The sequence below is a fragment of the Thamnophis elegans genome, chromosome 5 (assembly GCF_009769535.1).
Source record: "Thamnophis elegans isolate rThaEle1 chromosome 5, rThaEle1.pri, whole genome shotgun sequence".
NCBI lineage: Eukaryota > Metazoa > Chordata > Lepidosauria > Squamata > Colubridae > Thamnophis > Thamnophis elegans.
The window spans coordinates 79,654,378-79,678,578 of NC_045545.1; the positions used below are offsets into that span (position 1 = coordinate 79,654,378).

Sequence of the window (24,201 nt, forward strand, 5' to 3'; positions counted from 1 at the left end):
TTATTAGTTCAGTGTTCACTCTCGTTTTTCATTCCTCACTATCTCTTAAATAATTAACAAGCAGTACAGATATTTTTCCTCATCTCTTTTCCTCTCTTAGTATGAGTAAAAACATAGAAAATATAAATCACACATTCTTAGCTAAAAGCCTCTCTACAAGTCTTAAGCTCAGGCAGTTAGTATACACCTGCGTAGATAGCCTTTCAAGCCACGCAATCAAAATGCTTGATCATGCAAGGAATCTGTTTTCCACAGGTATGGGGCAGACAACCAGCCAGCCAGAAGGTCTAGCATTCTTTCCCTCTCTTGTCATTTATGTAGGCCAAGTAACAGCAGACATCTTTGTTCTCAGTCTCCAATAAAGGACATTCAGCATTCTCTCTTAAACTTATGTAAGACAGAAGCACCAGAAGGCAGACATAATAAAGCGTTAGCATTTAGCAAAATGGCTGGGAAAGGGGGAGGGGGAGAAAGTAATATAAATAAAAGGAATTGGTTTGAGACTGGGGAGGCCAAATAGAAAAAATATGGTGTCTGAATGTACAGTGCTGTAGCGCGGATTGTGTCTTTGTGTCCAAAGAAGGGTGAAACTGGAACATTCAGTAAAAACTGAATGTACACTAAGAAGGTGCTACCGTGTTTCCCCGAATATACAACAGAGTCTTATTTTCTTTTTACCTACAAAATATGGCTTGGGCTTTATTAAGGGGGGAGGGTTCATTGTTTTGGGGTTGCCGGACAGCTTTGGGAGCGGGCTCCCAAAGAGCTGGGCACAGCCTCATGGGTGAATGGCTATGTTGCGCTGTCGCAGCAGCACAACACAACACCCATGAAGCGACCATGCTCACGAGCAGTCACCCGGCAAACCCCCTTTGCAGCCGGGCACAGCGCCATTCACTGACCTAGGGGTATCGCCAAGCTGCGTGAGCGCCTGTTCACCGCCACCCAGCTCCCGTGGCTTGGCGCCTTCCAAATGCCAGTGAATGGCGCTCAGCACGGCTGGAGAGGGGGGTTGCACAAGCAGCTGTTCCACTCTTGCTCACCCACCTCCCAGCCTCACGATGCATGCCCAGCTCTCATTACAGAGCCAGGGCACCTCCGCCGCCATCCCAGCCTTGCTTTTTCCGCAGCTTCCAACACGTTTTTCGGCAGTGGCCATTCTGGGCGCACACTCTACGGTTGTGGGCCATCTGCCTGCAGAGCGTATTGTCCAGTGTATGTTGGCAATTTGATCTCTAGTTCCTCTGCCTCTTCAAAATCCTGCCTGTATTTCTGGTAGGTCTCAATCCACATACTGCTGGAGCCTAGCTTGTAGGATTTTGAACATAACTTTACTAACATATGAAATGAGTGCAATGGTGCGGTAGATTGAACATTCTTTGCCATTGCCCTTCTTTGGAATTGGAATGTAAACTTATCTTTTCCAATCCTGTGGCCACTGTTGAGTTTTCCAAATTTGCTGGCAAATAAGAGTGTATAACTTTTACTGCATTGTCTTTTAAGATTTTAAATAGCTCAGCTGGGTTACTGTCACCTCCACTAGCTTTCTTGTTGCTCAGATTCCTAAGACCCATTTGACTTCACATTCCAGGATGTCTGGCTCGAGGTCAGTGACCACCCCATTGTGGTTATCAGGGACGTTAAGCTTGTCTTGTATAATTCTTCTGTGTAATTTCACCACCTCTTCTTAATCTCTTCTTCCTCTGTTAGGTCCCTGTCATTTTGATCCTTTATCACACCCATCTTTGCATGAAACGTTTCCTTCATATCTCCAATTTTCTTGAAGAGACCTCTGATCCTCTCAATTCTGTTGTTTTCTTATATTTCTTTGCACTGTTCATTTAAGAAGGCATTATTTCTTCTAGCTATTCTCTGGAATTCTGCATTCAATTGAGTGTATCTTTCTCTTTCTCCCTTGCCTTTTGCTTGCCTTCTTTCCTCAGCTATTTGTAAAGCTTCCTCAGACAGCCATTTTGCTTTCTTGCATTTCTTTTTCTTTGGGATGGTTATTGTTTCTACCTCTTGTACAATGTTGTGAACCTCCATCCATAGTTCTTCAGACACTCTGTCTATCAGATCTAATTCCTTAAATCTATTTGTCACCTCTAATGTATATTCATCAGGGATATGGTTTAGTTCATACTTGAGTGGCCTAGTGCTTTTCCCTACTATTTAAGCTCATGAGAAACTCATGATCAGAGCCACAGTCAGCTCCTAGTCTTGTTTTTACTGATTGTATAGAGCTTCTCCATCTTTGGCTGCAGAGTACATAGTTAATCTGATTTGTGTTGACCATTTGGTGATGTCAATGTGTAGAGTTGTCATTTGGGTTGTTGGAAAAGTGTGTTTGTTATGACCGTCGTATTCTCTTGACAAAATTCTACCAGCCTGTGCCCTGCTTTATTTTGTACTCCAAGGCCAAACTTACCTGTTATTCCGGTTATCCTTTGGCTTCCTACTTTAGCATTCCAATCCCCCATGATGATAAGGACATCATTTTTGGTGTTAATTCTATTAGGTGCTGTAGGGCTTCATAGAACCGGTCAATTTCATCCCCTTCAGCACCAGTGGTTGGGGCACAGACTTGAACTACTGTGATGTTCTGTCATTTGGGGGATTGTATCCCAGTATTGCTTTTCCTCCTCTTTTATTGACTAAAAAGGCTACTCCATTTCTTCTGAAGGATTCTTGCCCGCAGTAGTATACCTAATGGTCATCTGAATTAAATTCACCCACTCCTGTCCATTTTAGTTCACTGATTCATAAGATGCCAATGTTCAGTCTTGTCATCTCTTTTTTGAGCACGTCAAACAAATAACCTATTATACAGAAGGTTATCTCCTGAGTATACATTTTAAGGATATATAGATATTTAAAATATTTTCTATTACAGAAGGTGTCTTATTTATATATTTTCATGGTTACAATACAACAATGAATTTCAAGTGAATCATTTATACCAATAGCATTCCATGTTGCTCAAATGGATACTGCTTATTTGGTACCTATTTCTAAATCTGCTCTAGAGTTCTGAAACCTGCACAATCAAATTTTGGGGAGGGCATACCCTACAAAACACATAGATGTTCTGCACTAACACTGAAAAATTCACAGCAGTAATTTCTAAATGAGCATTTTTATCAATATACTTGAAGACAACCTCTGTGCATAATACTGACTTGGGATCCTTACAAAGATTAAAATCATTGCCAATTTAAGTACAAGTTGAAATAAAAAACAATCACAATGAGTGCATGCCTGTCAAAAGTAAAGCAATTGTTCAAGTTTTATCTGCAATTGTTTTACAGATTTGCTATAGCATACAGGCGTACACTTTCTTTTTTGTAAAATAATAACCCACATATGGATTATATATATTTATAATAACATATAAACAGAGCAAGAGGAAAGTGTATGTTCAAAACAGAAAATGGCTGTATCCAGAGAAAATACTAATATTCCTAAGCCTCAACTTTAAAAAAAAAATACATTTAGGTCCTCTCAGCCACACTCTCCCAACCTTATTCATTCTGTAAACTATTTAAGTCGAACTTTTACTTACTTACCAAAAGTTGGCAGTAACTGAGGAGAGATCTCATGGCCGCTCAAAAAGTCTTGAGGGGCCGCATGTGGCCCCTGGGCCACAGACTGTGCGCCCATGCTATAGCAGAACGAATATAAAAAAACGGGAATCAAAGTTCATTCATAAGCTTCAATCAAAAAAGCCCTGGCATGAACTGGTGATTAGTGATTTCTGCTAATTTATGCCCCATGCTATATCACATGTTACTTAGGAATATGTATTCTAGGAACATAAGGGGCTGTAAGAAGAAAAAGTTCTGTTTTGAATGATGTTCTTTCTGAAGTTTTCTGAGAAAGTAAATGGACTAATTCAGACCTAATACTCCTAGCTGAGTGAATTACAAAATAATAAATAGCTAATATACAATTCAACTTTATTACAAAGTGTAAGATATAAAAGGAAGGATAAATTGTATCTAATTATTTTATTATTCTGTAATGTTGTTGAAAACCAAGTATTCCAATTTAAACAATTAATTGAACCAGGCCATTTCATCTGTTTTTAATTTTAAGCTTTCCCAGGTCCTTAAGTTTCAAAACTGATAAACAGTAATGCACACTTTTACTGGATCAGCAATTACTGCTTGGTTAAAGGATTGCAATACCTCTTATTTATAGTATAAATAAAACTTCTTTATAATTGAATCAATTGATATAGCTAGCCCAAGTAACATACAAATATTACTGCAGAAGAAAAATATGTTAGCCAGCAATCAAAATCCATTTAGCTTTTAACTCAGAAACTAAACAAATTCAAAGCTTTCAATTTAATTCAATTATCAAATGACAGATAGTATTCCAAACAATAATTTAAATAGTGTAGCATGAAAACTGCTTTTTGCATAACCTCTGAATATATTTACTAATGAAGCTATGGTCTAAAAGTAAAAAATAGAGTATTGATGGGTTTTTTTTCAATAAAGCAATAAGAACCAATTGAAACTAATGCAATAATTTCACCAAAGGTTAAAATTTTCCTTACAAAAATGAACCCAAGCCTCAAAGCCAGTGAACCCCCAATAATTAACAAGAGCTATAAACCCCAAGGGCTAATTAGATTTGCTTATTCTGATTCAAGAAGATAGAATCTGAAAGTAACACTAGGTGTAGTATAAATTCTGTAGCAAATCATATTTACTATGTTATTATATAAATGGCCTCGAAGTTCATGAGGCGTTTCATTTTTGCAAACACAGCTTTGTATTTAACAGTTTAAATTTTAAGATACTAGGCCATATTATATTGCTGCAAATATAAAATTAGCGAAGAATATAAAAAAAATTATCCTCCACTTTCCTTCATTTATTCAAGGGCCACCATGTGGCACTTATATGTCTTTCAAATAAAAATACAGTAAATAAAGAAAGTAGTGAAAATTGTGTGGCTGAAATAGGTGTTGGTACTTACCTGATAAGCCTCTTCTCATAGTGGGGGAGGAGTATCCAGGATGGGTTGACCTTATCCTCTCGTTGATTGGACTGAGTCAGATAAGTTCTTGGGACACGCCCTAGTCTACCAGGCACTGCCCAGCTATCAGCGAAGAACCTTTATTGTGATTTCAAACTTTTTATTGAGTTATACTTTTGACATATTCGTGCAACAACCTGCATAACACGTTACATTACCATGTCAGGGAGGGTCTGGATACTCCTCCCCCACTATGAGAAGAGGTTATCAGGTAAGTACCAACGCCCTTTCTCCATACTGAGGGGAGGAGTATCCAGGATGGGACGTACCAAAGCCTACACATCCCTAGGGAGGGTAACATATTGAGGGAACATGGCCAAACTAAGCCTGGTGGGCTGTGTCCCCCACCCTATAAACCGCCTGTAAAACCCTGCGACCAAACGCAGCCTCCGCCAAGGCAAAGGCATCCAACTTGTAGTTCCTCATGAAGGGTGAGGGAGAAGACCACGTGGCTGCCCTACATATCTTGCTCAATGGCGCCTGCGTTGCCCAGGCCGCAGTGGTGGCTGCACTTCTTGTGGAATGTGCTGTGATGGGGCTCAGTGACTGTATGCCCTGAGACTGGTAGGCCGTAGCAATGCAGGTCCTCAACCACCTGCCTATGGTGGTGGAAGTTACCTTCTTGCCCAGAGACCCAGGTTGGAATGAGACAAACAGGGCCTCGGACTTCCTGTTCGGCCGGGCTCTTCTGAGGTAAATCCTCAAAGCTCTCCTTGCATCTAAGGTGTGCCACTTCCTCTCTAGTGGGTGAGAAGGGTCTGGACAAAAGTTGGGCAAAATCAGCTCCTGTGACCTGTGGAAGCATGGACACACTTTAGATATGGAGGGGTCCAACCACAACACCACTCTGTCCTGGTGAAAAATGCAGAGGTCCTCCCTGGCGGACAGGGCCTACAGTTCTGATATCCGTCTGGCGGACATGATGGCCACCAGAAACATCACATAAGGGTTAAAATGGGAGGCCCGTCAGAGCATTCAACACCTTGTGCAAGTCTCAGGAGGGGTACCTATCTAACCCGGTGAAGGCCGGCTTACGAGGGGGCATGCCTTTGTGTTCAGATAGTTTATCCTCCCTAACTTCCCCCTCCTCGCAATCCAGGTCACTGTCCTATTGTGACGAGTCTGGGGAACTAGGAAAGTCTTCCCCCTGGGTTTTCAGGTCCTCTGGTATCCTAGGAGAGGATGCCTTATGAGGCTGCATTTGTGGCTGCTGAAATGCTGCTGTCATACATTGCTGGAAGGCCCTCATCATTAGGTCTTGAAAGTTGGGAACCCCTGTGGGGGGTTGCTGGCTGGTGCCCATGCCCACCTGTGCAGGGGGGAATCCCAGAGGTGGTAGCCCCATAGGCAGGGCTGAACCCAGTGAAGCTGTATGTGGTGGCAATTGCCACCCCTGAACAGGACCCCAAAGACCTGATGTGTCAATAGGGAACCTTGCTTGCAATATGGGTTCCTCCCCTGTGGCCCCGCCTGTTGCGGGGACTCCCGGGCCTTCCCCTTCTGTCCCGGGCCTGGGATGGACTTATGGCCACTTGCCTTCTTGTAAAGCTGCTTGTTTCCTGTGCCTTCACCTTTCATACTTGGAGGGAGGTTTGGAAGGCTTGTGACCACCCTCTGCCTCCAGCTCCGCCTGGGGGGAAAGCTTCTCTTTCTCGTCTCTTGCTCGGCAGTTTCTGCGGCAAGGGTCAACTTCTGGCCAGGAATCCAGCGCCTCCTTCACGTTGCCGGTGGCCCGATTCACACGTACTCAGCCCGGGCGCTCCATGGTGCTTGAGAAAGCCGTGGCTCACCGCTCAACCCTGTGGGGAGCAGGGGAGCACTCCGGCGCCGCTGCAGCAAGGCTTGCCTTTGGAAGGCTTGTGCCCTTTGTCTCCTGCTTGCTCGGCAAATTTCTTTTCTGAGTGATGCTTGTCTTGCTCAGAGGCCTGGGTAGCGTGGCACCCCCGAGGGGCTTTTGGCAGTCCTTTCGCAGCCCAGAGAGCTGTCCAGCTCACACGTGGCTGCTGCGGTAGGGAGACAATTGAATTTTTTTTGCTTTTTTAAAAATTTGTGGGAGATCCAGGATGGCAAACCGTACAGTTCAGGAACTGAGTCGATAACTGGGTGGTGTCTGGTGGACCAGGGGCGTGTCCCAAGAACTTATCTGACTCAATCCAATCAACGAGAGCATAAGGTCAATCTATCCTGGATACTCCTCCCCTCACTATGGAGAAAATTGAGTGGCACAAAAACAAATGCTAGAAGGTATAGAGTTTTATGTTAATTGTATTAACTGTTTTAACATAATGACTATCTATATTTCCTGTTGGCAGAAACCTGCTAAAGTTATGAGTGATAGAATACTAAAAACTGAATTACAACTAGACTGGCAGGTTAAGAATAGCTTATCAAAGCAAATGTTTTTCCTTGTGCTATTTTCTGTTTATCTAAAAACAATTTTATTAACAAATTTCTATAAAAAAGTAGCATAAATTCAGCTCAATGCAAAAGACCAATAAATACAGTGGTCATTTAAAAAAAAAAGCATCGGGGAAACACTTAAGTACTATAAGTCTTTTGAGTCACCATGGGCAAATAGGCGGCAATATAAATTCAATAAATAAATAAACAAACATGTAAAAAACAAATAGGAAAGAGATACAAATTGCAAAAATTAATGACAAATGTAACAAATCTATAATGTTACAAAAAGATATAGAACTTGTGTGTCAAACTGCCGTGTCATGTTGATGTCACTGATGTGTTTTTGCCTTCACAGAGCTAGAGTGGGTGTGGCGTGGGTGTGATGCATCCGGCCCATGGGCCGCCACTTTGACACCCCTGATATAGAACTTACTGTATTTTTCGGACTATAAGACGAACTGGAGTATAAGACACACCAAGATTTTGAAGAGATAAATTAAAAAAGTTTTTGCACACTGTAGGCCTCCCAAACCCTCTGCGTGCCTCATGCATAGGCTTTGGGAGGTTTGTAGGGGGGGGCGCAAAAACAGGCAAAAAATAGCCCGTTTGCATTCATTTTTGTCCTCCCCAACCACCACAACCACTTTTCAGGCCTCCCAAACCCTCTGCACATCCTTATTTTTGTGGAAAATGTGAGGGGCGGGGTTTTGGGAGGCCAAAAATGCTGATTCTGGACAACCAGTAGTGGAAAATATGAGTTCAGAGAGCAAGGGACTGAAATTCATCACACTTCAAAATTGTGGACAAAGAGGCCATCTGCCTGCAGAGTGTATTGGGGGATAGTCCCCTGTTGAGACCCTCCTGAAGAAAGTCCAAAATTTGTGGGACCGATGCTGAGGATGGAACATTGGCAGAATGCAGCTGAGGTCGCGTTGTAGATGCAGTTCATGAAAGCCCATCTGGAGGCTTGTATGGTTTAAATCACCTTGTTGGACAGGTGGTCTGCTCTCAAGATCTCCCTCTCAAATGCCATACGGTTAACTGGAGCCACTGAGGATCTGGATGCTCCAGAGCCCCCTGACTGAGGGAAATCCTGTCCTGGGGTATCCTCTAGGGGCGAGATATGGACAGTGCTATCAGATCGGCGAACCACCATCTCCTGGCCCAATGAGGAGCCACAAGAACCTCCAACCCTTCAACACCTTCCTGATGACCCTCGGGGTGAGGGGAAGGCATATAAGAGGTCAGAGGTCATGGGCAGTAGGGAGCATTGGTTCCTTTGGCCTCTCAGGATGGGAAAAGGGAGAAAAACCTCGGCAGGTGGTTGTTCTCTGGGCTGGCAAACAGTCTACTCTGGGGCGACCTAACCTCTCAGGCAGCTGTTGGAAGAGGTCAACCAATCCACCTGTAAGTTGGAGGCTCCTGAGATGTGCTCCGCCCATAGGGAGAAGATGTGATTCTCCACCCAGAGGCCCATCTCCTTCACTTTCCACATGAGCGCTGAGGAATGGGTGTCCCTCTGCCGGTTTACATGCACTTTGGCTGCCACATTGTCTGTGAGCAAGAAAATGTGCCAGAGGGATACCTGTTGCTGAAACTGGCGGGAGCGTCAAATGCACTGCTCTCTGTTCCAGCAAGTTGATGTTGTGGTGGAGGTCCTCCGGTGACCATCGATCCTGTGTCACCAAGAACTGGAGATGAGCTCTCCAGCCATAAAGACTGGTGTTGGACATTATGCTCATGCGGCTCAATTCCTTGAACAGGCTTCCTCTTTCCATGGCTGGTAATGTCCACCACTCTAGGGAACAACTCACTCTCAGAGGGACCCGGACTTGGCATTGGAGCTGTTGCTTCTAGATCTCTGATACGAGAGCAGGGAGCACTGAAGAGTCCATGTGTGTAGTCATGCCCAGAGAACGACTGCTATGCAGGAGATCATCTTCCCCAACAGTTGGGAAAGAAGAATCATCTGCAACGTGCAACGTGACCAGATACTGGCACATTCCTGGAAGAGGTAAACTTTGCAGATCTCTGTGTTTATCACCGCTCCCAGATGGAGAAGCCTGGTAGTGGGTATCATATTGCATTTTTCCATGTTTATGGAAAACCATTGTCTCTGGAGGATCTGGACTGTGAGTTGAAAATCCTGACCTACCTGAAGTGGGGGAGAGACTGGATGAGGATGTTGTCCAGGTAACATTGTAATCTCATGGATGTCTCTTGAAGGCGGGCCACCACCACTGCTAATAACTTGGTGAAGGTTCTGGGGACCGATGAAAAGCCAATGGGCATGGCCCTGTATTGGAAATGGAGCCCTGCGTAAGAGAACCCAAGGAACTGCCTGTGGGAGGGCCGAATGGGGACATGGAGGTAAGCCTCCTTGAGATCTATAGAAGTTAAAGAGACCACCCTGTCTGATGCAAGCTAGGATGGATTGAAGAGTTTGCATCTTGAAGCATTTGTACGCTAAATGGACATTGAGCCTTTAAATCTAGAATGGCTCTCCATCCCATCGAGGCCTTTGGGACCAGGAAGAGAATAGAGCAAAATCCTACTCCCTAATGGTCCTTGGGCACCAGCTCTATGGCCTGGATGTCCAGCAAGTGCTGGATCTCTGCTTCTATCTGCACCCTTTTGCTGTTTTCCCTGGGAATGGGAAACCGGATGAAGCACCTCGGGGGAATGGAGCAAAACTAGAGTGAGGCCCAGCCTTACTGTCTGCAGAGCCCAGGCACCTGTAGTAGTCTTTTACCATTGGCTGGCGAATAGTGCTAATTGACTGCCAATGGAGTTATTCAATTGCAAGTCACTTAGACCGAGGAAAGGGCTGATTGTTAGGCCCGTATCTCTAAAGGTTGACCTGAGGTCGGTCAACACTCTGGGGGTATGGTCTTTGATACAAAGGGGAGCCAAACCCTGTCTCCAGGGCCCGAAAGGACTGACTTTGATAGTAGGGAGTGGTCCTTTGGTCCGCCCCCCCTGTATATGTGAGGAAAAGTCTTCCTCTTATCCTTACCCTCAATTAGTATAGGGTCTAGTGCCTCCCCACCAAAGAGGTTGACACCTTTAAAGGGGGCTGAAGCTAACTTCCCCTTAGACTTCATGTCTACCTGTCAGTGGGATAGCCACAGGAGGTGACAATAGGTGACATTGGATGCCATGGCCCTGGAAGTGAACTTAGCCACGTTGAGGGTAGTGTCTGCTGAATACTCAGCAGCTGCTATCTGTTTGTTGATATCCTGTTGCAGCCTGGTGTCCTCTGACGGAGCCAGAGCAAGGATGCTCTATTAAAGAAGGAAGCTGCCGTAGCTGATCTAATCGCCCAGGCGGTCACCTGGTGTGTCTTGTGAGAATACAACTCCGCCTTCCTATCCACCACCTTCAGGCCTTCTGCTGTGTCAGGAGAGAAGAGCAAAATCCTCCTCATAAGAGGTTGCCTGAAAGGGATGCATCTCATTAGTATCATTGGGAGCCTAATTCAGTTGACTATCATCCAGAATCTGCAATGGCGGTTCTGTCTCCAAAGAGCGGGACATCTCAGCCCTGCTCACTAGAATTCTGGAGACCCTATTTGCTTCTGCCTGCTTCTGAGCCTTGGAGAATTGTTTTTCCAATTCCCTTTGCCTCCTCAGCAGCTGATGAGGCCCTCCTTCAAGGGGGCTTGGGACTTGTCTGAAGGCCCCCTTGACAATGACCTCTGCTGCCTGGGGGAAGGTTCTGTTGGGCTGCTGCTTGCAGGCAAGGGATGGTCCGCCATTTGGAAAATGACTGTTTGGTTTCCTGAATCTTTTTCCCACTCTAGTGGCAAACCAAAAGAGAGGCAAATCCCAAGCCTGGGAAGGACTCCCCTCAACTCAACGCTGGCTAATAAACCAAAATTAATTTTGCCTGCACGTTCATGAAACGAAGGGACTGCAAAAAAATAGTCACCGTGAATGCCAACCACAGAAAACAAAATGGTGTGAAACCGGCAACACACTTTGCAATCACTCCAGAGAATCTGTAATCTGGAACAGGAACCATCAAGCTTCAGTGCTACATGCTGAGAACGACAATCCTAGGAACATAGAGATTCCTGCAACTGCAGGGCCAGTCTGCGACTGCTTGAAAAAGCCAACAGAGTGGGGATCAGCTTGAATCAGGTTGTGCTCCCTCACGGAGCGAAAAACGGCGTGAAAAATGGCTTCGGCGCTCCCTCCAAGCCAATCGAAGACTCCTGAGTCACTCATAGCGCAGCGATTAAGTTTGAATGCTGCCGCTCTGTAACTCGGGGGGAGGGAGAGAAGCCCCCAGCTCAAACTAGCCTCTTTTTTTTTGCTGATGTTCTAGTTTCTAAATCACTAATTGGAAGAATCCAAACATGGATAATGAGTAAATGTGTCTCTCTAGCCAAACTGAGAAGAAAAAACTGAGCTCAGCTGAGAAGAAGTGTGGCCAAAGCTTTTTACTTCTCAGTCTCTGGCCAAAAAGAAGGTAGTCTATGCTTGGACTCTCCAAGCAGCGCACAGGAGAAGTCAGGCATCCCAAGGCTCTTCAGCTGAACACTCAGTGTCACCAGAGTACGCTCACTGCAACATCCATACAACATACACACAGCACATTCACATACACTAACAACCACAAAGCCCTGATGCTCTCACCAACTGATAGGAATTCCATTCAAATCATTCCCTATCAATTCCCTTCAGGCTCTCACCCAGAAGCGGGAATAATACCCAGGCAAGGCTAGGAGCTGAAGCTGGTTGGCTTTCCTTTTCTCCTCAATGTTTCTTCATATTGGGCTAACCTAGAACGTAAGGCAAATAGTGCAGAGTAGCCTGCCACTCTGCTATAATACCGCCCCCCCCCCCCCAGTTTGGCCACCACCCTCATCTCCAACACCCAGTAAAAGGAAAAAGAAGCAATATTGGAAATAATACTTCATTCAATAACAGATGTTTCCAGAGTCTAGCAGTGTCCTGCAATACTGGCCAGCAGCAATCACAAGATGTATAAAGATGTAAAGAGAACTGTCTTCACACATCCAAACAGCTGAATCAGGCATCACATGACAGCCAAATCCACAAATCCAACAGTAGATCAAGCAGGAGATTAAGCATGAAAGCAAGCCAAAGGGCAAGGCCGGCCCAACATGGTCCATCTGTTCTCCAGCCTCCTCAGAAGGCCAGTTCCTCAGAAAACAGCCCCCAAATGTCACAAAGTACAGGTAATCCTTTACTTTTAAGAGTTTTATTTAGTGGTCAAAGTTACAATGGCACTGAAAATTGTGACTTACGACCACTTTTCAGTTACAACCTTTGCAGCATCCCTATATCATGTGATTAAAATTCAGGAGCTTGGCAACTGGTTCAGATTTTTTGATGGGGAAGCCAGATTCACTTAACAACTGGGTTACTAACTTATCAACTGCAGTGATTCACTTAACAACTGGGACAAGAAATGTCATAAAATGGGGTAAAAGTCATTTCACAAATGTCTTGCTTAACATACACTTGGGGCTCAACTGTAGCCATTAAGTCAAGGACTACCTGTACAAAAAGCAGTCCCAAACCACTGATGAGCTATCCAGTCTGACAAGCCCCAAACAGGGGCAGCATGGAAAATGCAGCCAAACATCTCAACCCAGAAGGCCCTAAAAGTGGCAAACATGGCAGCTGGCAGGCATGGCCATCCTCTGCTTCACTTTGCTCCATTCCTCTCCAGTTCCACGTGTTTGATCCATACAAATCACTTCCAGCTAAAACAGGCAAGCACCCCAATCGGCTTCCTTACCACAGCATGAACAAATGAACAAAAAAGCAGCACAAGGACAACCTGACAATGACTACTTCTTGCTCCTCAATCTTAACCTTCAAGGAAATGTTACTCCACATGAAAGGGACAATGACAGAAGATGAACTTTAAAGCCCTACAACCACTTTACAAACCTGGTTTTTTTTAATCTAGTGCAGAAAGATGGCATACTGTGAGGAAAATTTTAACCTACCAGATTCTATTTAGCTTTTGATATATTTGTTACATTTAAAAATGAAATGGAATAAAAATATTAAATTGAAGCAGTTTCAGACATTTAAAGATTCCCTTTACATCCTAAATAGAGATCTCCTTTTATAACAATTTTTTAATTTCAAAGTATATTAAATCAGGTTGTGCTAACCAAATTTAAATGTGGACTTGAATCAAGTGCTTCTTGAATCTTCAATTCAAATAAAATCAGAGCCTATTCACACAGGCCCACTGGACATATTAATCACGCCTGCAACATCGGATGCAAAGTCTTCATTTCCATCTAAATTATTTTTGCCACAATGATTTCTTCTAACTTATTTTAAAGGCATTGATATTATTCTGTGAAAATGTTTTAGAAGGAAATTGAGATTTATTTTTCTAAAGAAAAGAATAAAAGTATGTAGAACTGCCATTCACAAATATGATGGAAATCAAGCTGAGGAACATTTCAATTGTGTTTCCAAATAGTTGCAATTACATCAGGGTTAGCCTGGCAACTTTTCTAAAAATACTTTAGTAAAGCACAATCAACATTCCAAGACTGAAACATCTGGGTTTTCTTCAACAGTCACTTCCAAGTATTATTAAACAGATTTTTAAATCCGTTCAGTTACTACAGAAATTCTTGTTTTCTTCATATATGGGGGGAGGGCAACTCAAGAGGTACTAGGGGCTCCAAGATCTTTTTAAATAAGCATCAAACCCCCCCCTGGAGATTATGCTGCAGAAATTCAGCAGCAAATCACCAAATCATATACTAAAAAGGTAAAGGTTCCCCTCACACATATGTACTAGTCATTCCCAACTCTAGGGGGCGGAGCTCATCTCTGTTTCAAAACTGAAGAGCCAATGCTGTCTGAAGACATCTCCATGATCATGTGGCTGGCATGACTCAATGCAGCATGAAATGCTACCTTCCCACCAAAGGTGGTTCCTATTTTTTCTACTAGCATTTTTACATGCTTTCGAACTGCTAGGTTGGCAGAAGCTGGGACAAGTAACAGGAGCTCACCCCATTATGCGGTGCTAGGGATTCGAACTGCGGAACTGCCGACCTTTCTGATCGACAAGCTCAGCATCTTAGCCACTGATTCACCGCATCCCTTAAATTATTGTTTGTTTGTTTGTTTATTAGATTTATATGGATTTAAATTACATACTACTACTATGCAAAATCAAGTTAAACTGCATCTATCCTTTCATCATTACAATACCACTGTATTATGGTCCTGAGTCTAGCAACTGTAGTTCTCAACCAATGAAAAGGAATTAACTTCATAAAGCACCCCCCAAATCCTTACATCATGTGGTGAGATCCCTTTTCCCTGAGGTCTAATTACAGAATCAGCATTTGTGCTTAGTTTGAAACTTACAGGAATAGATTTTCACTTGCTGAATAGGACTATCCTTTATCCTCTAAAAGGATGCAAATGACCAGCTGTAAAAAATATAAATATAAAAATTGTATATACATACATACATACATACATACATACATATATATATACACACACACATACACACGCACACACACACACACACATACACACACACACATCCATTCCCCTCTATCCTGTCAGAGCTGAAGCTTTTGGGATAAGAAGCAAAAGGTCTTCAAAGAAAAAACAAGAAAGCCCAATTGCCTCATAAAAAAGCACCTTTGAGACCTTCATCAACCAACTTGATGGAAAATTTAGTGGCCATTTCTGCTAAGTGATAATTTCACTAAAGAATAACACAAATATAGGAATGTGCAAAATACTCCATGTGTAACTATTCCATGCTTGTTTCAGATACCTAAATAAAATACATTCATTATGGATGTTTTAATCCATATAGGGAATGAAATAGGGCCATATTGTTCTGCATACAGGCTGAAATTCTGGGCAGAAGTAATTTGGTGTGAGGGTTAAAAATGGGCATGGGGGGAGACAAACACACTGGTAGTAACCATGGGGAATATTGGGAACGTTAGGTAGGTAGTCTGTTGAGGAGGTATTCTATGCTGCAAAGCTGAATCCTTATTGCTGAGATCATTAGAATATCATTTAGGCACACAGGCCAATATATTGACTTCATCTGAAGGAAAGTGAGAAGAGAATGGGGAGATGTCAGAAAGACTGGCAAAATGCTAGGAACTGCTGAAGGGAATGGGGGCAAAATGTGCTACTTTGGCCAAGTATTCAAGTAAGGCCATTCTGGGATCTCTTTGGATTTTGCTTTGGCTGAAACCAAAATGTACTGGAGTTTATTTCTGCAGAACTGCTATTAATCCAAATTAGTCCAGCAGTGTTTCCAAAGGATGTTTTTTCCACGTTTAAAACAAAACATACATACATTCTGATTGTTGCACACTCTTACACAGCTGGATATTGCCTGAAAAGTAAAAATTGGACTAATGGTACAGACTTAAATATATCTAGGCCATATTACTATCTTCAGGTAATTAAATGACATATCTTTTAATGAAGGGTACTAGTTAATAGAAATGTGTCTTTGGATCGCACTGCACTCATATCAAAAGTGCTGAGGCACTTCTGGGTTGAAAAGATTGGCTAGTGACATCACCATTGCCTAGGGACACCCAGATGGGGGCTCTTTTCATGTGCCTGGCAAGAACTAGAGCAAAGGACGAGAGCTCACCCCGCCCCATGGTAACACACGGGTCCTGAACGCAGGCTTGCTAACTTCCAACCCAGGTCCTAACCATCCAAGCCACTATTGTCCTTTGCATCTTTGTAGACCAAACACATAACTTCCAACAATTTTTTTTTTTTTACATAACTAAAAATTCCAAAAAATATTAACCACTTGAGCATTAACAAGTCTTTAATTATTTTAAGCACAGAGCATAGATACTTGATATCTCAAACCAGTGGTACTTCAGAATTTTAGATTTACTTAAGATATTTTATATAAAATACCCTTCAAATTCATAACAGTGATGATAATTTGGGGTCAAGGAGAAAACGTCTGAACAAAGCAAAGTGTTACATTAAAAATTATGGTTAAAGATTTCTTATGCTTAATTTTAAGTAATTATTGCATCAAATAGGAACCACAGTAGAAATAGATAATTGGAAAACAAGTAGTCCATACTGACAAAACAGGGGAAAATATACCTGTTCATCCATATTGATGATTTACTGTGTTTTGAACATTTACCATGGTATTAAAAGGTAAGCTGCCAATCCTCTACTCCATAATATAAATGCATCCATTGTTGCCCTGTATTTTAGGCAAAACAGTAAAGTACAATTTCTAATTTCTTAATATGTAAAATGTTTGGTTGGTTGTCATCAAGCAGTGAATTTCTGCTCACCTAGCAAGTCTTCAAATCCTGCACAATGAAGTATACCTGTATAACCATGAAATTCTGTGATGGTTTAATAGCATACAGCCTCTAGTTATTTTGGGAAAACACTCAACACTCAGAGGTTATTCAGGAATTAAAAATAAAAATACATGAATAACAGATAAGGATCACTCACCCATCACATGTCTATCCCACACTACATTGGAGGTATACAAATAATCAATAAGTAATACAGGAGATCAAAAGTAGAAAGAACAAGGTTCAATCACACAATCTTATCTCCCCTCTTCTCATTCCTCATTGAAGATGAAAAAAATTGACTGCATAAGGATCAATGAACAGAAACAAAAGAAAGGCACTGGTCTATACAAATGGCCCCAGTATACATACAAAGACATTCAGAATGCTATATAGACAGATGATTGTCTTTTAATAGATATAGCTGATATTATTAATTTACAATCTTCATTACACAAACTTACCCTGTTTCCCCGAAAATATGACATGTCCTGAAAATAAGGCCATGCCACAATTTTTTGGGTAGGCAAAAATGTAAGCCCTCCCTTGAAAATAAGCCCTCTGGACAACAACCACCCCTCCAGCCAGGCACAGCACCGCTCAGCAACCTAGCGGTATCCCAAAGACGCCAAGTCGTGGGAACGAGGTGGGGGCAAAGGCTCTCATTGCTTGGTGCCTTCGGGATACCACTAGGTCGGTGAGCGGCGCTGTGCCCAGCTGGAGGGGGGGTTGCCGGGCGGCTGCTCTCTTGCGAGCGGGCTCCTGAAGAGCCAGGCACAGTCTCAGGATTGAGCAGCTGTGTTGCGCTGTTGCAGCAGCACTACACAGCAGCCATGAAGTGACCATGCTCACAAGTAGCCTCCTGGCACCCCCTTTCCAGCCAGGCACAGCGCCATTCACTGACCTAGATGTATCGCCAAGCCGCGTGAGTGTCTGTTCGCTGCCCTCTGGCTCCCGCGGCTTTGGGCCTTGGGAATGCCCCTAGGTCAGTGAATGGGGCTCTGCATATAGTGGTGGGCGGAGGCGGCAGTGGAAATGCCCTGGCTCTGCAAGGAGAGGTAGGCAAGGGCATTGTGAGCCTGGGAGACACGCAAGTGGGGAGCGGAAAAGCCACTCATGCAACCCCCCTCTCTAGCCATGCAGAGCCTCATTCACTGACCTAGGGGCATTCCGAAGGCACAAAGTCATGGAGTCGGAGAGCGGGAAACAGGCGCTCATGCGGCTTGGCGATACCTCTTGGTCAGTGAATGGCACTGTGCCTGGCTGTAAAGAGAGGGGTGTCGGGAGGCTGCTCATGGCTGCTGTGTAGTGCTGCCGCGACAGCGCAACATAGCCATTTGACCCTGAGACTGTGCCTGGCTCTTCAGGAGCCCGCTCAGAAGAGAGCAGCCGCCCGGCAACCCCAAAACAATAAGCCCCACCTGATAATAAGGCCCAATCCATATTTTGTGGGTCAAAAGAAAATAAGACCCTGTCTTATTTTGGGGAAAACACTGTAATTAGAAACACAAAAAACTATCTTACATTGAGTCAGATCAATGGTACATCTGACAAAGAAGTGCTAAAAATCTTGGCTGACAAATTTTCCAGCCCTACCTGTAAAAGCCAGAAATTAAATCTAGAGCAAATCACTAGCAGCAAGAGGTTGTTCCAATAATTTTAGGGGCCACCTTCCACTGTATGTTCTACTACTATATAATGTCCACAGCAGTAAAACTTTCTTGGCCCTTCCCAAATTGAGATAATTCTCTTGCCTACATACAGCAAGTCTCTGTGAGGTGTATCAGGTACACCAGATGATGTCAAAAACATGAGTGCAGTAGGACCTTTAATGCAATTTAAAAAATATAAACATCTTTACTTATACAAATTGTCCAATTTACAATGCACCATTTTTTTTTAAAAAAATGTGAAATTAAACTAATAGATAAGTATTCAGAGCATTTTTCACATATTGTAACTCAATTATGCTGCAGGAGATGGCTTTTATAACTATTCAAGATTATATGGGTGTTATTCTAAAAGCAGAACAAACTAAAACATTGTTTTATCAATAAAGAACCTCTTATACTTTGAGAACTGTTCTTTTTTTTCCACCAACAAGGTCACAACAAAAATATATCAGGTAAATTAGATTCAGATTAACTTTGCAGTTCCACAAGAAGTGGTTCATAGAGCCTCAAATAGATGAATCCACAGTTAATCATAGAAAGTGCTCAGGCAAGATAAATTATTAGAAAGAAAATCAAGAGAAATACAGATTGACCTGGATTTCATAAACAATGTAAAAGAAACTCAAATTCAAATCCTAATGATATATATACTCATTCATGTTGTTTCCTTCACAGCAATATTCAAATATTCAAAATATGTACCATGTTTTAGCTATTTCTGTTGGTTTCCTATCCATTATACAAATTCAATTTCCTTTTATCATAAAGCCACCTAACCAGGAGGCTATTTCAAAAGAAGTGACAAAAAATCAGCCCAGATTTGACTATGACTATGGCAGAGTACATTTAGCAGATAGACATGTTGTCCTAAATTGTCATTATTTTTAAATTCATTAATTCTGTTCTGCAAAATTTAAGTATTTGATCATCCAGAAAAAAACCAAACAAACTGAATCTCCATAGACAGTCAAACTGAAACTAGAAACAGCAGCTATTCTTGCCACAATGTACAATTTTCAGTACCGATATTTAATCAGAAAACACCAAATAATAATCCACTTCATTTTCAGGTGTAAGCTTCAACAACTTAGTTTGCGGAGTGAAACAATAATTTGCATCTTTATTTATATATAAAACTATTTAAGAATGTAAACTAGGATATTTGTAGAAAAAGTAGCAGTATTCCTATATAAGCTTTTACTGAAAATTACTTTGAGAGTCGATGCTTTTAGACTTTAATCTACCAATAAAAGATTACATGGTGTGAACTGTGAATAAACGTTTATCAGTTTGATCATGTTTGTAACTTGGTCACTATCATTCACTGTATATCCCAGAATTACTAAGTGGTAGCTCATTAACAGTTTAGGCAATATTCTTTGAGGCAGATTAAACACACTGATTTTTAGATTTATTTGAAGAAATTATAGTTTGAATACTTCAACTTCTAAAACTTTTAAAGTTTTCAATAATGATCAGGAAATCTTTCTATTAAAAACAGTAGCAAAACAAAGGAATAAAGGTTTGTTCTCACTAAGGGCTTAACTGATGTGCACTTGAATAAACTTCCCCATCCTTTTTCAGATAATACATATATTAATATTTGGATTGTTTTTTCACCTCAAGTTACATGCAATTGCTGATGGATCATGTGGTCATCAAAATTTCTATCACTTGTAGAAAGACATTAAGATAAAAAACATATTCTTTTAACATAAGCTCTCCCATTTGTTCTGGAGCCCAGCAAAACTGCTCTTTCTTCCTGACTCACATATTCTTCACTCATGGCAAGTTCTGGAATTTTCCACTAGCAGTTAAAATGCCATCTAGTGGACATGTAGTCAGCATCTTAAAATAAAAGGAATTAACCATTTCCTTATAGTTACACAAATGTGACTTATAATGCAGTATTCATGCTTGCAAAATTTATAAAAACACAATTTACTCAATGATAAAAACATGGAAAATGTTAAGATTTTCCAAATCTAATCAACTTTTGGATTAATAGAATATAATTTTCATTCATGAAAGCAACCTTCTTTGTATGTGTGTGAGAGAGAGAGGGGGAGGAATCAGAAAGTGCCACTATGAAGGCTAATACCTGTCAACCATGATTGTACATATATTGATCCCAAACAGATAGATCCCAGAAGTAACTATAACTTATAGACCAATTTAAATAAATCTAGTATACCTGAATCACATGTAAAGAGCAAAGAATGTTTGATTTGTCAACTACTGAAAATTGCCTAAAATATATGATTTTTTACATTTTACAAAAAGACCAAGTGTAGATTTTTTTTTTAGAAAAAGACCAAGTAAAGTGGTTTCATAGAATATTGATTGGTATAAAGAACTCCACTGTAGGAAAAATATAAATTATAATGCAATGAGCTTATAACAACTGCAAATAAAGCTCATCTTATTCTTTTGAGTTATCTTGAACAAATCATTATCACGCTTACTCTTCCAACTTTCTTATAATGATACTAATGGAATAGTATATATTATGATTTTCTCATTATGCAGTTTACTATAATGCATGAATCCAAATTTAGTATTATATGCAAATCTAGCCAACAAAATGTCTAGATTTGTTGGTTTGGCCAATGTGACTTCAGTTATTTTCATGGAATGATTTGAGCATTTACAAGATACAACAAATCAACAGTTTTATATAGTTCTTAAAACTGTCAACCTGGAAAGTCATTTAGAACTGAAGAGCAAATACATCAATTCCCCCCAAAAAACTTGTGGCACAAATAATAAACATTCTGGCAAGCAACCTAAAGTTATTACGTGAACAGGAAAAATGACATTTTAAATCATTTTTCACTCTGATAAAGTTTGTACAGACTTGTAATGCAAAATATAATTTGATGTATTTATATAATATGCTGAATTATAAACCATGGTTTGCAAACTAAAGTATCTTGATTAAACAAAATCCAAGCAAACCAAACAGAAAGGAGTTCAACGTTTTGTGTGATCATCCCCTTAATGTTTTAAATATATGCTTAATTTTGCTACTCAAATAATTTCAAATAATTTATTTTTGATTGGACTGTACTCTAAATAGTGATGCTGCAGTTCTTTTCTATTCACAGTAATTTTCAGGGTATACTTCATTCAAAAATAATAAAACCAAATATATCTCTTGCACAAGTTTAAAACTGCATAATTCAAACCACAATGGAATTGAAGAAATAAATATCTTTTAACCTAACACAGTCAGCTATAAAATTTGGACTAGAAATTATCTAATGAAATATAGTAGCAATCTTAAGGTTGCTAATCTCAAGATTCAATGTAATTAAAGCTAAAGCTTGATGGAGAGAAATACACTCAACCAGAAAAGTTAAGAAGCAAAAGGTATACATTCTTTAATATAACTTTCTGCAACAATTTTTTTTACCAACTTGGACACCATGGTTTATAAAGAAGTATGCTTTGTAAGAACAAAAATCAACAGTGAAGTTGAACCTTCCCCCAGCAAATGTTTCCTATTTTATTAAGTCAGTTTCCCTACCAATTCACAAGTAGAATTGCTGTTTAATATTCCAGTGAGGAATAATCCTCAAATTTAACCATTTTTCAAGTGTGAACATAACAGGGAAAGTTGTGGTTGATTCCATCTTTGTTTATGAGAATAACAGCGAGTAGAAATCAAGCTCATAGGGCATTTCTATTCCAATTGCATCCAAAAGAGTGATCATCACAAACCTTATCTCTAATAATGAGCAGACAATGCCACGCTCCCAACTTAAGCAATTTTCTATTAAGCATCCAGGAAAATACACAGGCTGAGTGAACAGATCACACAAAAAGTTTTTTTTGTTAATACTTATGCTCTGTGATGACAACAGTAAAGAAATATTAGATTAGTACTTAAACAGCTTAAATAGTTAAAATGAAGATACAAAACCATTAAACAGATTCTATAAAGGCACATAAAATGATAAGTTTTAGTATCAATCATCATTTCTCATGTACAAGCATATTATTTTCTGCATGCAGATAAATACCAATAAATTTAACATACTAATGAATGCATCCATACAGATGCTTTGATTTTTATTCAACTCTTTGGGATGAAGGGATGTGCTGCGTTCACACAAAAATTGGCACCCAGTTTAACGTGATGGTCATAAAACAGGTTCAAACCATATGTTGAACCTATTAAACATCAACATTCATTTTAGCCAGTCAAGAGTATGAACAGTTATTTAATATATTTTGCTGCAGACTGGCATGTTAATATAAATAGAAGATAGGGACATATTTGAATGTGAGAATCAATCCTCAACTGACAAAACATCTAAATGAAGAAAAATAAAGAGCATAATCAATGTCTTCAAACATCAAAAACTGATTCATTATGTCTATCCTATCCTGTTAGTAAAACTGGGAAAGCAGCCACTGATTGCTTTCAACATCACATTCCTTGTTTTACATACATTAGGCAGGAATTATATTAAACCCGGAATTCTATAGTATGCTTAAATTCTCTTAAAATATCTGTAATGCCATCCATGAAATATACAGTACAAAGAAACATTTCAATACAGGTAGTCTTGACTTACAACGGTTCATTTAGTGACTGTTCAAAGTTAAAATGGCACTGAAAAGTGACTTATGACCATTTTTCACAATTGCGGCATCCCCATGGTCATGTAATCAAAATTCAGACACTTGGCAATTGGCTCATATTTATAATTATATGTCCCGGGGTCACATGATCACCTTTTACAACCTTCTGACAAGCAACATCAATGAAGAAGCTGGATTCACTTAACAACCATGTTACAAACTTAAGAACTGAAGCAATTCATTTAACCAGTTTGGCAAGAAAAGTCATAAAATGGGATAAAACTCACTTAAAACTCACTTAGCAACAGACATTTTGGGCTCAATTATGGTCATAAGTCGAGGATTACTTGTAATATACTTGTTTTGAAAAAAGAACCAAATGTTTACAATGAAAATGCATCACTGGAACACATAGCATTTATTTTGGCTTTTTGTTCACCAAGCCAGAGAATCACTAATAGAAGACAGGAGAACCAGACAGATAATTTCATCTCCCGATACTGTCCAGCTTGCCAGAAACTCCAACTTATTATGACCTTGTAACATGGTAGACTGGATAACTATTTATATAGCTCAACTATAATATTTACTATTATTTCTATTTCCATCTATCTTAAGTTAATTGCAGCATAATTTGGTGCTTTATTCAAACTTCATTTAGAGTCTGACTCTCTAACAAGAATGAGATAGAAATACATCTCTGATTATAACTACCAGTGACAATTTTTCAGAATTTAGCTTGGCTTAACCACACTGTAAACTGCTGGTCATTGCTGGTTCATCATGCTCATTACATTTCCCCTGAAATAAAACATGGTAGTGTTAATGCCTAAACCAAGAACTCCTGCTTTCTTCTTCTAACCAACAAGAGCTGGAAAACAAAACAAATCATTGGTATCAATTCTTGACTTGTGAAGACAGGGACAACCACAATTATTAGTGCAGTCATCTTGCTAAACAATTTATAGAAGGAATTTCCAAGGTTTCTTTTTAATCACTTTGTTTTGGCTTCATGCAGTCAGAATAATGGAGCAGTAGTATACCACCATATGGTTAATTTTGCTCCAGAACTTTGGTTCAGCACAACAATGGAATGTGTTTAGTCTATCTACACCAAAATGTGAAAAATAAAGTTTAATAGGC

At 40.6% G+C, this 24,201-nt stretch overlaps 1 protein-coding gene across 2 annotated transcripts in view; it reads right to left on the bottom strand.

The window, feature by feature from the left end:
* The window catches only part of ADNP (activity dependent neuroprotector homeobox), a 51,959-nt gene that overhangs the window by 24,078 nt on the left and 3,680 nt on the right, over positions 1-24,201 (bottom strand). The window contains exon 2 of one of the 2 annotated variants that reach the window (XM_032217776.1): positions 3,567-3,661. The exons of the other annotated variant lie outside the window; for it this stretch is intronic. The gene's annotated coding sequence lies outside the window, so the exon portion shown is untranslated. The remainder of the gene's footprint in view (positions 1-3,566; positions 3,662-24,201) is intronic. 2 annotated transcript variants of the gene reach the window in all.